At 33.6% G+C, this 18,426-nt stretch overlaps 1 protein-coding gene across 1 annotated transcript in view; it reads right to left on the reverse strand.

Annotated features, from left to right (window-relative positions):
• Positions 1-18,426, reverse strand: part of NaCP60E (Na channel protein 60E) — a 593,779-nt gene that overhangs the window by 80,539 nt on the left and 494,814 nt on the right. The window lies entirely within an intron of this gene.

Below are 18,426 nucleotides of genomic sequence, written 5' to 3' on the forward strand. Positions count from 1 at the left end.
GAACTGCTTTAAAATGGCCAAAGGCAAAATTGAGGCACCAAAACACAGATCAAACGATAGGGACTGCCCCTACCGTGCCATAATGATGTCACGCACAATGGAGAGAGTTGACTATGGCTAACTCAACTGTAACTACAGCATCCGGGACCCAGGCCAGTATAAATGAATACAAATATGAGAAAATTGAAGACTATAAGCCAATAAAAAATAGCCTTCGAATAATGTATCTTAACGCGAGAAGTATCAGAAATAAAATTGACGAGATTGAAGAAACTTTAAAGAGCATCAAACCCACTGTACACGTACTTGCAATATCCGAAACCTGGTTGGAAGATGGTGAGGAGTGCTTCTTCAACATCGACGGCTACCAAAGTACATTCGCGTCTCGCACCAATGAAAGAGGAGGAGGGGTGATTCTCTACACACACCATTCACTAAATGCTACAACTATCGAAAAACATTGTAGTGAAAATTCTTTCTTAGGAATTAATATCCGTAATAGAAATTTTAAACCGTTAAATATTTATGTTATATACAGAAAGCCTACCTCAAACATTAACGAATTCTTAATGTATCTTGAATCTATTTTAAATAACTGTAGAAATGATACCCTTATCTTTGGTGACTTCAACATTGACATTCTTCAAAAAAATAATACATCTCTTAAGTACATCAACACGCTAGACTCATACAACTGTTTCATATGTAACACATCCTATCCTACACGAGTAACAAATACCTCTACTTCTCTAATAGACCATATCATCTCAAACAGACAAAATATTTCCTCAACTACTGCAAATATAGATGCCTACCTAAGTGATCATAACATTTTGATATTAGATTACCAAAACAGCTTGAAACATCACACTAATAATAGAATACATTCTTTTTCAAACAACACCAAAACCGATAAAAACATGTTAAAAACATATTTAGAATCCCACAACTTTCCACACGAAACCACCAGTAATGCCAATGAAAACTATAATAATTTTAATGAATACATCAAAACAGCAATAAAATCATCCCAACATAAATCTGAGTTACGCATAGGAGACCAACGGAGGGGTAATACTCCATGGTTTGATGCAAAATTAAATGCACTTATCAAACAGCGCAACAATGCGTTTAAACTCTGGAAAAAAAATCAGCAAAGTGATATATTCACAGCACTGAGAAATAAAACAAGAAATCAAGTTACCAACTATAGAAGATATGCTAAAACCAAATACTACACGACTATATTTAAAGAAAACCTGCGTAATCCGCGACAGACATGGAAAATAATAAATGCAATTCTAACAAATAGCTCGACACCCCAGAAAGAGGAAATTGAATGTCTTCTCATTAAGAATGAAGAAATAACATGCCCAACACAGATAGCTTCAACTTTTAACAACTTCTTTATATCAGTTGGGGAAAACTTAGCAGCCACAATTGCATCATATCCAGATGATTCTATCACTATAAACACGGATCAAAAAGCAATCCAGTCCTTATACATGGCCAAAACAAATAAAACAGAAGTTCTCAGTATCATCTCTCAACTAAAGTCTAATGCATCTCCAGGTTTAGATGGAATTACACCAGTGTACCTGAACTTTTGCAAAGATATATTAGCTGACCACCTTGTTTTTCTTATTAATCAATCCCTGGATAGTGGAATCTTCCCAGATCAACTAAAGATAGCAAAAATAATTCCGATTTACAAAGATGATTGCAAAAAAAATCCTTCTAATTATCGTCCTATATCCATCCTATCTGTCGTCTCTAAAGTTTTTGAAAAGGTTATTAAGCTTAGGCTCACTAAATATCTCTTATCAAACAATTTACTCGCATCCCAACAGTATGGATTCAGAAACCAATCTAACACAAAATGTGCTGCCTTCGATTTTGTATACGCCCTCCAAAAGCATATAGACCAGGGTAAGCATGCTGCAGGCTTATTTATAGATTTAAAAAAGGCATTCGATACGGTTGACCATGGGATACTACTAAAGAAGCTAGAACACCTAGGCATAGTAGGCACTCCCCTGAAGTTACTGTGTAGCTACCTCTCTAATCGACACTGTCAGACCTTTGTTGGAAAAGGGACAAGCAACATGGGAACGATAAAATGTGGCGTGCCTCAGGGCTCCGTACTTGGACCATTGCTATTTTTAATATACATTAATGATATTGCTAAATGGGGACTTAAGGGTACAATACAACTCTATGCAGATGACACAGTGATTCTTTATCACAATAATGATTTAAACGAACTTGAAAAGGAAATGGAAAGGGATATAGCTTGCCTGGCAAACTGGCTGCGATTAAACAAACTTAGCCTAAACATAAAAAAAACACATTACATACTGTTTGCAAATAAAAAAAATGTAAGTCTTAATATAAGTCTTGATAATAACCGCCTTGAAAGGGTTGATGTTACAAAATATCTTGGCCTTTTCATTGATTCACAACTCACATGGAATCACCAATTTAAACATGTTCTATCCAAAATTACTCCTATAACTGGTGTTTTATATAGACTTCGCGGGTTACTTCCTCCCTCTCTATTAAAATCGATTTACCATGCTATGATTCACTCACATCTAATATATCTCGCCGGAATCTGGGGATTTGCTACAAAAAAAATGATTTCAGAAATCCAAGTCGTCCAAAATAGAGCCCTGCGAAATATTTTCAGTCTACCTTGGGACACACATGTCAAAGACATCTACAGAAACACCCAAATACTTCCTTTTAATACCATTCCCACTTTTGAAATAACGAAAACTATATTACAAGTAATTCAACACTCGGCACATTCCAACACTACACTCTATTACAATTGCGACGTACACCAACACAACACAAGAAATCACAACAAACTTCATATACCAAAAATCAAATCAACAAAATATGGACTAAGATCCCTAGAATACATAGCTCACACAAAATATAATCAACTACCCAACGAGATCAAATGTGCAAGTCAATGTAAAAAGATCCAAACTAACATGCTCAAACTTCAACTTATTAATGACTATCTGAAATAATAATGTTGTGTATGTCCCATCATATGTCCATTTAATACATACAACTATATGTTTCATGTAATGCGTATCATTCCCGCAATGAGTTTATTAACTCCTGGGAGTACGATGCTTTATATAATATACTATATTCTGTATTGTATACTTTTAATAATAAAAAAAAAAAAAAAAAAAAAAAAAAAAAAAAAAAAAAAAAATTATTTTTTATTAAGATAGAACCCTGCGGACTCCTATCTCTTAACTACGGTGATCTTTAAAAATGAATTTTATAACTTAAATCAATTTTATTTTTTGGTTTGATTGAGGGTTGAACCTTCGTCCCCAGGAGCTGGAGTCAACAACGCTAAAAATTGATCCAAATTCAATTGGGCAGGACCGACATTTATTTCGTTTATTAACTGCTGTAATGTAATCCAATTTCAGAAAAAATAAGTATATTGGCAAGAACATACTTAAAATATCCACGAAAAGTTGATAAATTGAATTGTTATCGACAACGACTCTGCCGATTTCAGTTCGATCGGATTGTAGGGAAATGGGTTAATTTCCACTTCCAAGATATCGCATCATCTATTATTTATTCATTCAATCAAGAGAACAAAATCGAAATTAAAATACATACATTTAAAAAGTAGAATCATTACTAGCTATCTGAATGCAATTAAACTTGTGTTGGGTTTAACCGAACTGTTTTAATTTAACTTGTATTGGGTTTCAACGAACTGTTTTAATTTAACTTGTGTTGGGTTTAAACGAACTGTTTTAATTTAACTTGTGTTGGGTTTAACCGAACACTTTGTAGCAAAGTAGCAGTAAATGCAAATGCGTTTTCAAATATGATGTACTGAAACCTGTACAGACCCGCGGCTGTCTTTTAAGGTCGTTTTTCTCCACGGGGCAAAGGTATTCCCTGTACAAGTGAGGGGGTAATTAGGTGTTTCCGGTTTCGGCGTTCAGACCGGATACTACACGAGCTAAACGTTTAACCGCCAAAGTTAGCTTTCAACACCAGAGACATCTCTGTGACAGCCGTGATAACAGTTCTCTTTGCCCAGTAGCCCGGAAATTTTCTAGGCTCTATAAAAATATATTACAACTTCCATTTAGCATTCATATAGGTACATAGGTAAACCTATTTTCATTAGTTCCCCTGTGAAACTGCAAAGGCGATGCTCTACGTCGTATAACGTATTTGGAATCGGACTGCTAACAATAACACTCAATGTGTTATCTTAAAGTTTTAAATTTCCACGTAACATCAGCCGCCTATTTTGATTTAAACAATAAAAAAAACGTCGCAAAAAAGTATGATTTTATTTTATTTTGCCAAGTTCAGACACAAATATTTAAATGTTTAAAGATATTTTTCTAAAAAACTTATTTTGTCACAATATACAATTAACCATAACCAAAAAGGGTTTCGCAAGTAGGATATTTTGAACTTTAAAACAGTTCTTATAGGCCTGATACTTTATTTTTCCAGGGCTTACAAAATGAATAAAAAAAAACACACGATAATTTCAAAGGTCAAAATTTGTTTTACTCGCAGTATTTAATTAAAGCATCTAAAAGCGATTAAATTATCAAAACATAAACACATTATTTTGCATTACTACTTAGTACTTCACCTTAAATTAGTGTTTAGTCGGAGCCTTGCTAAATTTACAGTTTAAGATATATTTTAATGGTCTTGAATCTATCTTTCATTTATTTTTGTACAAGATAGGAAATCTGAGTTTTGAAAAGTTTATCTTACATAAATTACACTTAAAAAATACATCGTTAGCAAAGTCTTCTGAGTTTGCCCATTATCCATGCAAACAATGTTAAAGTTAACGATTTTACTTGCTAAATAATCAGTCATGATCTTAAAATTTATTGTAATATTCTTCATGATGAAGGTTTCCTTTACCAATTTCCAACTGCAAACTAATCAAGTATTTTTTTGCTAAAGTTATTTAAAATTAAAAAAAAATAAGAGAAGAGATTGGAAGATACTCTCTTCAATATTTTAAATGTTTTAAAAACACCTAAAACATGGCCTAACTAATAAACGTGTTTTGATTTTCACGCTTCTGACCAACAATCGTTTACAATATGTAAATAGTTGTTTATCAGTTGTGTAAAAATTAAAATAAATTTACTAGTAAGCGGGCAAGTATCGAAATAATGCGTTGTTAAGAAAGACTGCGCAGTTTAGTGATCAGATCTTTAAAAAAAACAAAGTACTCCACAAACGTCCCTTATTGCTTTCCATAAGCTCTTGCCAGATGAGGATCTTGCGGTGGGTGTCCCATAAAAATCGAAATATGCATAAAAATATTTTGATAAACAGAACTCGAAAATACAGGGTTTTCCAATAAGAGGTGTTATTTTGATATTCAAAGAAACTTTTCCCGTAAACGATCAATGGTTTCGTTGCTTGTGTGGCACGTAGCGCCATTTCGTTGAAAATAAACGTTGTCCAGATCAATACCATCCAATTCCGGCCATAAAAAAACATTATTCATCTCTCGATAGCGGAATCTTATTTTTGTCTTATTTACAGTCTTATTTTCGATAAAGTAAGGTCCAATGACTCCGCCAGACCATAAACCGCACCAAACATTCACACGTTGAGGATAAAGAGGCTTTTCAACAATAACTCTTGGGTTTTCCGATCCCCAGATGCGACAATTTTGCTTGTTGACGAAGCCACCGAGGTGGAAATGGGCCTCTTCACTCAAGATGATTTGCATTTGATTCACTCAAGTGATTTTTGATAATTTCAATGCATTTTTGAAGCATGTATCGTTCCATTTTTATTAATGGCGTAGTTTTTACTTGTCGAACGTTAAAAAATGACAGCTTCCAAAGTAACATCTACCGAAATAGCGGGCTATTCAAAATAACACCTCTTATTGGAAAACCCTGTACATAGAGACAGTCTGTAAATGCTGCCTTGTATTGACTGCTCTAGATTGTAACACGGTATAAACGGCTGATTACAACTTGAAACACACCGCACATTTGACGACAAGTTTGTAAAAACTTTCCGATTTTCTTGACATGATCAAAATGAGTTTGAAAATAAAAGGTGTTTTGAAAAGTTATAACTTTGGTGGGAATTATTATTCGCGAGTTTTCAACGAGATAATGCGGTTTTTACATCGATCGATGCAATTAACGTTTTGTATTGCGTGCGTTAGGTATTTTCAATTGCGATAAAAGCCAAACTTTAGCGGTAAGGGAACTAACTGATTCTACATTGGCATTTCTTGTATATGGTTTAAATTAGATCAATCTCTTTAAATTACGAAATCAATTACATTTATTTTTCAGCTAACGTATCTATGCTTTTACATTTACTAGAGCAATTTTGTACTAACGTATTAAAAACAATATCAAAACGTATTAAATATCTACGCAAAATTTTACCAACGGAAAGTGGAAAAAATTCAAGTCTTTGAACAAAAATCAATACATTCACAAAGCATTTTTTTGTAACAACGGTACAAAAAATATTTTAATCCAATATTTTATCGAGATTCTCTCAAGAGAATTTCACATTATAAACTTCAAAGCGTAATTGAAAATCACAGAAAACAATAAATCATCCTGAAAGATGGATCAAATTGATCAAACGACTTTCTTTTCGAAAAATTCTACCAGGGGATGATGAGTTAGGATAGGTGTGTAGGTACGGGAATATAGCTCGTTACTGTCCCTCGGTAACTAAATCTCACTTCAGCCTAACTGAACACGAAGGTCTAACATTATGTCTCGGTACGGTTCATCTGATGCTCTTCTGAATTCCTGATACTAATTAGTTTATAGGGCACTGCGTTTTCAGACGGAGAGAGATAGGAATGAGATGAAGAAAGTTTGTTTATGTTTTCTTTTTAAGGCGATGCCATACGTAGTAATGCAAAATCATGTGTTTTTGGTTTGAAAATTTGGTCGCCTAAAAATGTTTCAGATGCTTTAATTAAATACTTCGAGTAGAATACATCTTGGCCTTTGAAATAATCGAGTATTTTTTAAATAAATCTTTTTATAAGCCCAGAAAAAAAATAGTATAAAGGCCTATGAAAACTGCTTTAAAGTTCAAAATCTCCTACTTACGAACCCATTTTCGATTATGATTTTATTGTATAATGTAGCAAATTAAGTTATTTATAAAAATATCGAAAAAAAATTATATATTTATGCCTGAACATCCACAAAATAAAATAAAAGGCACTTTTTGGCCATGTTTTTTTCTTGCATAAATGAAAACAGGCGGATGGTGTTAAGCGGGAATTTAAACCTTATCGCCATCTACGTAAGGGTTTTTATAAAAAGCGGCTCAATTTAAAATATTACACGACATAGTGCATCGCCTTAAGTCATTATTTTAATAAATGAATTTATTTTATTTGTTCGACTTTATTAATTACATTGGTTATGAATTGTGTCTGTCTCACTAGGAAATCCTGTATGGAGGAGCAGTTTATAACATAAGCATATTAAATCAAACATAACATTACATCTTCTTCTTCTTAATATATAAAAAAATTAACTTTAAAGTTTGTTCTTATTAGCGCTAGGAGTGATTAGAGATTGGTTTGAATGGAAGATGTCGGGGACGTTCGAGGAATACTTAAAGCAATATCTCTGCAACGTAATGAGATACGGAGTCGAATAAAAATCGATGTAATGTAGTTTTTTAACAGTAACATTGTTGTATACAGTAGTGAACGGTAAAAGGAGTTGTAGACGCCCAAGAAAAAGCAGTCAACTAGTTAAAAAAAAATTCAGCATACATTTGATTTGTCTTGGCTGATCCTGATCCTGATCCAAGACTTGTTGACTAATTTATATTCAGAATATTTTTAGTTTTGTCTAATGGCCAGAACAAATAAGAAATCATGCCCTTTGAACTGTTACTTCTTTGAACTTTTGAACTTCAGAACTGTTTTTGAAGATATACTCTAGTACGTTTTAGGCGTTAAGCGTCTAAAACACAGATTTTTCTAAAGATTTCGTCCGAACTTAACTTTAGTTTATTATATCTATAGTAAGATTCTGTAATTTTACTGAATTACAAAAAAAAAAAAAATATTTATTGAAATGAAACAATAACTTTGTTTGTAACCACGGTTTATTTATTTTAATTTTTTTAATACCAACCGGTTTCGTTTAACACAAGCATCTTCAGGGTTATAAATTAAACTGATCAAAAATTTACTATAAATTTTTAACTCTAAATTTTTATCTCTAAATTATATTACCTCTCTCTATCACTATGTAAGATGTTAATTTCACTCTCTCAGTGTTCCTTTTTTTTTTTTTTAAAAAGAAAGACAAACACTCCCGGGTTACGAATAACCTGACAATATTTGAAAATATCCTACTACCACCACAGTAAGCTGAAAATGTTGCTTGTGTTGTGATGGAGGACTTAGCCAGCCGAGGAATTGAACACACTACGCCTGAGTGGGACCCAAACGCGATGTCAACTCGGCCACCGACCGGTCGAACCGGTCCTTTATAATATGTTTTGTCTCTTTCTGTGTGTATATAAGCTCACATATTGCAAATTTTTGATCAGTTTAATTTTATATTTTAATGATATTTTTTGATATGCAACTTTTTATAACTAAACTTTATATAAGACGTTTGGGGTCTTTTTCCGTAACAATTTAATAAGAATTTATGTGTGATCCTAACACCGCCTCTGTCATCAAATGCTGCATTAAAAACACATCCTTTCGAAATATGTCAAACGCTCCAAACGTAAAAAAAATTGCAAAATTTTAGCATCTTGTAAAATTATATGTGAGCGGTGTTCGAAATTTTGAAAGTGCCCAGTAAAGCGACATTTTATATTCTTCGCGTAAATGTAGACGTTGCCAGAAGCATTTTACATTTCAGATAAAAATTCAAGTACCTACCGCATGGCAACAAAATAGAAAATAGAGATCTTTGGTTAGTACGGAATTTCAAAAGAAAAGATATTGTTTCAAACATAGAAAAACCTTTCACATTGAATGAAAACCAATGTCGCCATTACTGTCGCATTACGTTTTGGTTATAGCCTATTTAGTACGCGTTTTGGTTATAGCCTACTTGCCTGTCATCTTATATCGTCATCCCATTTGAAATTTATAATGATATTCCAATTTTATAATGAAACACAGCTCTGCGTATGAAATTTAAGTAAAACATTATCAGAATTTCAAACATAGAATAACGAATAACCAAGAAGTGCCTTGTGGAAGTTTTTCGTAATCCAAATATTTGCCTAATCGAGACTTAAATTTCCAAAAACTGTGTTTGAAAAATGGGATGGTGATATACAATGTCCGAAAAGAGGCAAACCGCGTGCTAAATGGTCTAGAACCAAAAGGTAATAAGTCAGTGGCGATATTTTTTTCCATTCTAATTTGTATGGAAGACACTTCTAGTTTTCTTCTATATTCTACGGTATCAAATCCAATTATAATGTTTAAATCAACGATTAATATCTAATAATAAAATATCAATAACATTTTGGCGTCTTGTTTCCTTTTGAGAGTTATTTTTGACAGTTTTATATTTTCAATTCAATTCAATTCAATTAGTTTATTCCTTTAATAACATTACAATATTACATTTTATTTCGTTTTTAAGTACATTTGTAAAATGGTATTACATAATAAGTAAGCGGTGTATCAACTATACTAGCATCAATAGAGCTTGCCTTTTAAAGGCAACTTCACCTTCAGCTAAATATGTCGATATCCGAATTGATTCTGTTCAATAGCAAGACTGCTCTCTCCACCGGCATGACCATTGGCAAGTTAGTCCTGCAGGCCGGGAGATAAAACAGTCTATGCTGTCGGTGACGGAGATAACCATCAGGAACATAGAGACTAATACTCTCCATGATAGTCAGATTTTCAAACCATCCACGAATCAGTTTGAAGAAGTGTGATACTCGTACAATATGCACATCTCTTCTGACCCGTAGATGGTTCATACCGATCATGCCCAAGAGAAAGTCAGTCGGATAGAACTACGGGTAGTAGCCATACTCCCTCAGGTAGAGGAATCTCAGAAATTTCTTCTGCACTCTCTCCAACATGAGGGAATACTTCACCTGATGTGGGCTGCAAACCACCGATCTACTCTCAAGCCTACTCCTAACCAACGCAATGTATAGCACTTGGAGAACCCGGGTGTCTCTAAAATTCATCGCAGTGCGTAGGACGAAGCCCAGCATTTTCAGTGAAGCACTACACGCCATTTCGATATGAGTATGAAATGTCAGCCTACTATCAAACATGATGCCAAGATCTTTCATAGTGGAGACACGTTTTAATCATCGGGCATTCATGGTATACCGGTAAAACCAAGTATGACGTGCCCGTGTGAAAGAAAGAATGAAACATTTAGAAACATTGAATTCGATCTGATTCCGTTTACTCCAGTCAAAATTTCTATTAATAATACTATATCTACGGGCAGTGATGAAAATTACGTTGTGAGCTAAAAATAGTGACATTCACCAAGAAAATTGTGACGCTCCCACCTGGAGGATTTTTTGAGGAGGATCTGGAGGAGGAAACGGTCAAACATATTGCATAACTATACACAAGTTTAGCATTTAGTATGTTTACGTACTGATCATTTAATTTTTGGCATTCGATCAACAAATTACCTATAGCAAGTCTCCCTACTTATTCGTAAAATGAAATAAAAACCACCACAAAAAATCTTTTACGGCAACAAGAAAGAAGTTTAGCGTTGAATAAATTTTTAACCACGATGAATTTTCATCTGCCGTTCTATATTTTTGTCGACTGAATTAGATGTACGAGAGTAAAAGGTCTTTGAATGTCAATAAAATGATCAAACAACAGAAATAAGAATAAAGGCAATGTAAGATGAAGAAAATGACATTTCATTATTCCTGGAAAAACATACGAGACAAGTCAAAATACCAGAGGACAGCAAAAGAAAAAAAAACAGATCCTAAGAGGAATTTGATCTTCCGAATTATTTTCTGGTCTCTTTGGGGACCATTTTATTCACTTAAATAATTCCCAAACCGATGGCGATGTATTAATAAATAAATGTTACGTATTTGAAGAATTTATTTGAATCGTTGGAGTAAAACGGAATATCAAATATTTTAAAATATAATGTTCATACTATTAAAGATTTAAAACTTATTATTTATTATAATCAATCAAACTAATTATATTTTTATATATCATATTTTTAAGCAATAAGCAATAATAATACAATAATATTTTAGCTTAATTAAGCAATATAAAAAACCTTAAAATTATGTTTACAGTTAGGCAAAATAATACTGTTGGTTGAATTGAGTTTGGCCGTATTTGGTGATCATACCCGAACATTCAGGTACAGGGTTTTCCAATAAGAGGTGTTATTTTGAATAGCCCGCTATTTCGGTAGATATTACTTTTGAAGCTGTCATTTTTTAACATTTGACAAGTAAAAACTACGCCATTAATAAAAATGGAACGATGCACGCTTCAACAACGCATTGAAATTATTAAAATTCACTTGAGTAAATCAAATGCACATCATCTTGAGTGATGAGGCCCATTTCCACCTCCGTGGCTTCGTCAACAGGCAAAATTGTCGCATCTGTGGCTCGGAAAAACCAAAAGTTATTATTAAAAAGCCTCTCTATCCTCAACGAGTGACTGTTTGGTGCGGTTTGTGGTCCGGCGGAGTCATTACTTTTTCGAAAAAGAGGCTGGAGCAACAGTTACGGTGAATGGATTGCGCTATCGAGAGATGATTAATGATTTTTTATGGCTGGAATTGGATGGTATTGATCTGGACAACGTTTAATTTCAACAAGAAGGCGCTACGTACCACAAAAGCAACGAAACTATTGATCTTTTACGATTGAATATCAAAATAACACCTCTTATTGGAAAACCATGTATATTAACCTACCTACCTAAATACCAAATAGACCTATTTTCTAAAATGTTGTCTCCTAAAAGAGTTTACAATAACGTTTATTATATTTGAATAAAAAATATGACGCCATGGGCAAGTGGTCGGCAACCTCCATTATCCCAAATAGGGATGCCTTAGTTCCACTGGCTTCGGTCTGTTAGGATTCTTAAATCCTAGGAAAATAAATGAAGCTTTAAAAATAAAATGATTTATTATATAACCCTTGACCATCGACTGTTCCTACATAGCAACCTGTACCGTCGATTGTTCCTGCATAGCAATCTGGACCGTCGATTGTTCCTGCATATCAATCTGGACCGTCGATCGTTCCTGCATATCAATCTGGACCGTCGATCGTTCCTGCATAGCAATCGCTTAGAAGGGGTGGAGTAATAAAGAAAGGATAATAAAGACACAGTAAAAACTTTGACGTTTGGATATAGCAATCACAGGGCAATAGGGCATAGTTAAGTAGTTTTTTTTGAATTTTCAATTCATTGAATAAAAGTATATTTACTAACAAGTTCTGCTGTGTATCATGAACATGTTAATAGATAAAGTGATTTTTTGAAAATTAAATACTAATATTATTGAATATATAAAAGAAAAGACTAATATTAAAATGGAGTTCTACAAATGAAAGTTGATAATAATACATTTTTTTGCAATAAACCGCTTCAGAAAATTATCAAATTATTATTATTATTTCAGAAAATTAAAAAGCTATAATTATTCCGTGGTTCCAGTAAACTAAATATTACACGTCATAATTCGTAATGTGTAATATTGTTTTAATGTATTTGTTAATTAATTACAAACCCTTCCGCAAAATATGTAAATATGTTATTCATATTATGTTGTCGTTTGCATTTTCACGGGACTTAAATTATAGGCATAAATATTTTTTTAGCTATATTCAGTGCCCTTGAGGTGATATTTGAAAATCATTAGGCTATTCAAACCATCAAAGATATTTATAATCTGGCTAGACGTTGTTTTCCCTGTTTTAACGACTGATATCTTTCAAAATTGGCTTAAAAAAATTCAACATTGGACTCGCATTTACTAGGAATTGAACACACTACGCCCGAGTGAGACCTAAGCGCGATGTCAACTCGGCCACCGACCGGACTCTAAAAGGAAAGCTCAAATCAATAAAAGTAACACCGCTTAATCGACTCCAAAAGTGATAAAGTTTCAACAGTTTGTATCATAATGAGGCATGTGACTGTAAAAGTGTATCACGAAAAAAATTTATTGTAAGACTCATAAGTTTATTGTGAAAATGTTTAGCTAGTTCAGTAGTAATGGTTTGTATGTCTAACAGAAGCCTCTGAAGGCTTCGTGAACGGAACAAGTCAACAACGGCTAACTTATTACATATATTACTTTGTTATAACATTCTAAACTTTTTTGGTACATTTTGCATAAAAACGTATTATTCAAAATATCTTTATCACCAAAACCGAGGATAGAAAATAGTATTGTTGAGCTTTGAACCAGATTACTTCAAAAAACTAAAAATCTTTACATAATTCCATGAAAGTTCTCTCAAACCGTCTCTTTTTTTTATAATGTGACCAAAAAAAATATTTATGTAGAGAGATTAGACGGGGGCTAAAACTAGGAAATAGTTAAGATATCTGTTTCGTTGTAAGGGAGGTGCTTTAAAGGTGGCAGTGTAAGGGTCGCAGCCCAATAATTAAGGTCAGAAAGAGAAATTGAATACAAAATCTGAAAAGGGTTAAATAGGATCGCATGAGAAAAGATAGAGAACTTTAAGGGCTCCAACGTTTTAGTAATACCTACGTTTTGTGAATTTTTATGTTCTGTAGTAAATGTATTTTTTACACCTACGTGATATGTTTTGTATGAGGGTGAGTCAAAAATTATCTGCTCTTTCGCCATAACACACGGTCAAGGGTGTCATACAGCATTCTGCGCATTCGTGCTTAAATTTAATCCCGCTTTCGTCATTTGTCTTCCTGCTATTAGTTGCTAAAGTGTAAATATGTCCGCTCCGTTAGTAGTTTGCACCAAAGAGGAACGACGAGCAGTTATCCGTCGGAGGATGTGAAAGGGATTGAAATTCATTTCAGAATTTTATCGCAATACGCGGACTGTTTTTTTAGGGAAGAATAAAGAGTTTTTTTGTGGATCGAGAAGTTTAAAAGTATCCGAAAGCTCCAGAGATGGTTATAGCGAATAGGCGAATTACCATCAGTGGGTTAGCGTCATGGTTCTGCACATAAAATCATCCACAACGAGCTTGGATTCCGTAAAGTCTGCGCGCGATGTATACCGAGAAAGCTGCAGAACACAAGTTCAAAAGCAGAATGGTCAACGGTGATGAAACATGGGTTCATCACCATGAGCCAGAATTGAAACGTCAGAAGATGGAGTGAAAACACTATAGATAAGAAAAATTTAAGGCTGACTCATCGGCGGGAAAGGTTATTCTAATTTTTTTTTGGAACGTCAAAGGGCTTACACTGGAAGACTTCATGAAGGTGAGAACAACGATCAACATCGCCAGCTATGAAATGTTGTAAAATAGTAAATTCAGCAACTATCAACAAACGCCGAAGTCTATTGTGGAAGTAAGTGTTGTTGCATGACACACCGTTCAAACCATCAACAATTGTACTGAATACAGCCAAAATTTCGCTCCCTCCAACTTTCATCAGTTTGAGTCGCTCAAGATGTTTTGTAAAATTATCTTAGACGTTCAGGAAGTGGCGCAAAAGTGGCTTCCCTAGCTATCATAAACTGTCTTTTTGGAAGGGATATGCAACCTTGAAGACCGCAGGACCAAATTCATTGACAAGGGAGGTGGCTTTGTAGAAAAATGAAGTAAATGTTGGACCCATACCTTTGTGTGAATAAATTATTTACTTGCCCTTATACAGGAAATCGATTCTCTCGATTTTTTGTAAATTTCAAAGCACAATCTAAGTAAACAAAAAAATATCCAAAAAGACGAATTTATATGGAATAAGTTCGTATTTTTATAGAATAAACGTTGGAAAGTTATATTATAAAATAAGTTCAATCTATAAAAGCACGCAGTGATGTTCAGATTTGCTCCAAGTTTCGTACATTTTCTCCACGAATGTTTTAATATAATATACGTACGTTTCTCAACCAGGTGAGACTAAAGGCCGACAGAGATTAGTATTAATTGTGGACCATTAACCATTACTGCTTAAAGAATTAATTCCTATGGATATGTGGCATTAGGCGGCTTTCTGGGGTTTATTTTTTAATGTTTCTTAGGGCAGTTAATTCTGCAAATTAATTTATACCTAAATATACTTTTGCTTGACAGATCTGCAGTCAAAATTTTGAAAATGTTGATTTTTTTTAGATGTTTGAAGTTTTCGTATTTTTTTGTAATTTTTTAGTTTGTTTTTGTTTGTTTGCCGAAACTTCCGATAAATCTTAATTATGTGTACCTTTGATGATGAACGACACGAAGATGAGTTTTTCAAACCATTTTTCGAAATGAAATTATTCTCTGAACTTTGAAAAATAAAATTGAATTAATAATGCTTAATTTTCACTTGAAATGAAACGCAGAATAAAATTCATTATTTACCCTTCCTAAAAAATAAAACCTTCGCTTTCCGCAGCTTAAAAATTCGGGTATTCCGCCCTAACCCCGCGGACCCCCTAATGAACAAAATATATTCTGAAGCTATTTGTAAACCACGTATTGAAGCCAAAGGTTAAAAGATCCCGCTTTAAAAATGTACACCACATGTTTAATATTTAACAGGAAAAGGGAAAAGTACATTTAGCGGAAAAGAGATACTATGGTTATGGAAGTACCAAAAACATAGTGTAAACAATTAAAATTTTATATTTTGTGTTTTCAAATAAAAAAAATATAAGAGTGTGTTTTATGTGTTGGCGAATTGACAAAAATATCTCTCAAGTTGGTAATCAGTTAGACAAAGAGCAAATGTAAATAAGGTCCTTGAAATTGACTACTGGTGAATTGAATATAATGGATTTTAATCGTTTAGATTTCCTAATATTTTTTTCTCTAATTATAGAGAAAAAAATATTAGGAAATCTAAACGATTAAAATCCATTATATTCAATTCACCAGTAGTCAATTTCAAGGACCTTATTTACATTTGCTCTTTGTCTAACTGATTACCAACTTGAGAGATATTTTTGTCAATTCGCCAACACATAAAACACACTCTTATATTTTTTTTATTTGAAAACACAAAATATAAAATTTTAATTGTTTACACTATGTTTTTGGTACTTCCATAACCATAGTATCTCTTTTCCGCTAAATGTACTTTTCCCTTTTCCTGTTAAATATTAAACATGTGGTGTACATTTTTAAAGCGGGATCTTTTAACCTTTGGCTTAATATTAATTAAAAAAAAAAAAATAATGGACGATAATATGGAAACGTGTCTGATTTTTTTTAGAGACATGTGTGTATTTCAAAATTCCATAGATATTGGTTCCGTCCACACGAAACCCACACAACTCACTGAGCCGCTCCGAAATAGAAAAATGGCAAAATAAAAGTGTACGGTTCCCATCAAGGTTTAAAGTATTATAGCGGTACAGAGCGTTGCAAGCTTCGTGTGGACGAAACCTGGAATGTAAATGATGTTTAGTAAATTACAAACAGAAAAAGCCGTACGAACTTTATGTAGCCAGTAGGTAATAACAGTTAGAGTGTTTTTGCTTCTTCACGCATACAGTTTTTTAGCTTCAGAGTTCAAAACGTGAATTAGTACCTATGGTTCATTTCTTAGTACAGGATTTACCTTTAGTTGCTTTACCTTGGTAGATAATTAATAGAGAGAGTATTTATGATGTATGTTTTATTGTAACCACCAGCTACTTATTATCTGCGGCAAAAGGGATATCTGCTGTCATACTTATGTATGATTGGGACTGGAACAAAGAAGCGAGTTCCTTTGTGAGCCGTGTGGAAGCGTTTATTCCTTGTCATCGGCTTTTGTTCAGAATATCAAGGAAAAGTGGCACAAAGACGAAATTATTAATGTGCAATCACGTAGAAATGATTATCAGATGGATGAAAAGATAAAATAATTATTCGCAAAAAAAAACAGCCTTAAAATTTACTTAAATAAATCTTATTCGAAGATTAAAGTGTTCGTTAGAAGATTTTCTAAATTCATCTCTAAAGTATCAAAATCTGGACACTTAACCAAACATTTATTTTGAAGGATTTGGACTTGTGGATAGATAACATTCCCTGGAGCAAGAATTTGAAATTATACTTTAACCCTTAGAAAACGCACTTTTTGGTCATATTTAGAGAAACGTAAAATATAAGAATATATAATTGATCATCCGGGGAAGATTGGTAAAAGACGTAGCAGAGAAGGACGTGGCACTTGTTCTGGGCTGCAGCCTGCAGGAAGAAGATTGCCCTGATAATAGCCAACCTTCAATAGGAGAGGGCCTCAGAAGAAAAAAACTGATTTCTAAAGCTGGACACAATATTAAAAATAAATAAAAAAGGTGAAAAAGAAGTGATTTTTAGTATTCTCTGCCATTTCCATATTTGAGTTACCATTATTTGCCAAGGTCAATAAAACCGTTTCTTTTTATAGACTTTATTTTCAATCATTTATTAGCGGTCATTTATCATCATCCACAATGGGGACCCTGTCGAGAGCTTTTATATTATTCGTTCGCTTTGTCCTCTTAAAATGTTTTATTTGCTTAAGCTTTTTGTGAACATTACGGATGGCATTCATTTTAATTATATTTAGTACCGTCAGATTATTTGGAGCGATATTTTGGTTTAAATAAAACGTAGTGTTTATTTATATTTTAAAACGAAAGCATTTTATTTTTTCACATTTTTATTTTTAAAAACCAAAAGTCAACCCAGGGATTGCGGGATTCGATTTTCAACTTGGACAAATAAAATTTTTGCAACTCTTAGGTATTTTGAATAATTTTCAATTTGATGCTAAATTATAGATTTACTTCAGGATCTCGTTTCTAACTAACTAACTAACCATCACGCCGTTTCCCCGCAGGGGTAGGCAGAGAGGACGGATCGCCAAACAACTCGGTCTTGGCACACACTCCTTGCCTCATTCACATTCATACATCGTCTCATACATTCTCTTCTATTGTTCTGACTCTTGAGATGGCCCGACTCAAGTATCTGATTCACTTGGTCGTGCCATGTCTTCCTCGGGCGTCCCCGACTTCTGATCTTGTTTCAAAGGGGAAAATACCATCTGCATCGTAATTGCTAGAAATAGCTGTTACTTGAAAGAATATCAGATCTGAATGGGCAAATTAATTAGAAAAACACGTGCCTTCTTACTTATTCGATTTTTTCGCGCCGGTTCAGTCATGTCCCATTAAGCCCGTTTTAAAGCTTGCTGAACCGTACCTTCACCTTGGTAATAAGTAAAGTTTT

Source organism: Hesperophylax consimilis, chromosome 13 (genome assembly GCF_061612785.1).
Source record: "Hesperophylax consimilis isolate HC1 chromosome 13, BYU_Hcon_1.0, whole genome shotgun sequence".
NCBI lineage: Eukaryota > Metazoa > Arthropoda > Insecta > Trichoptera > Limnephilidae > Hesperophylax > Hesperophylax consimilis.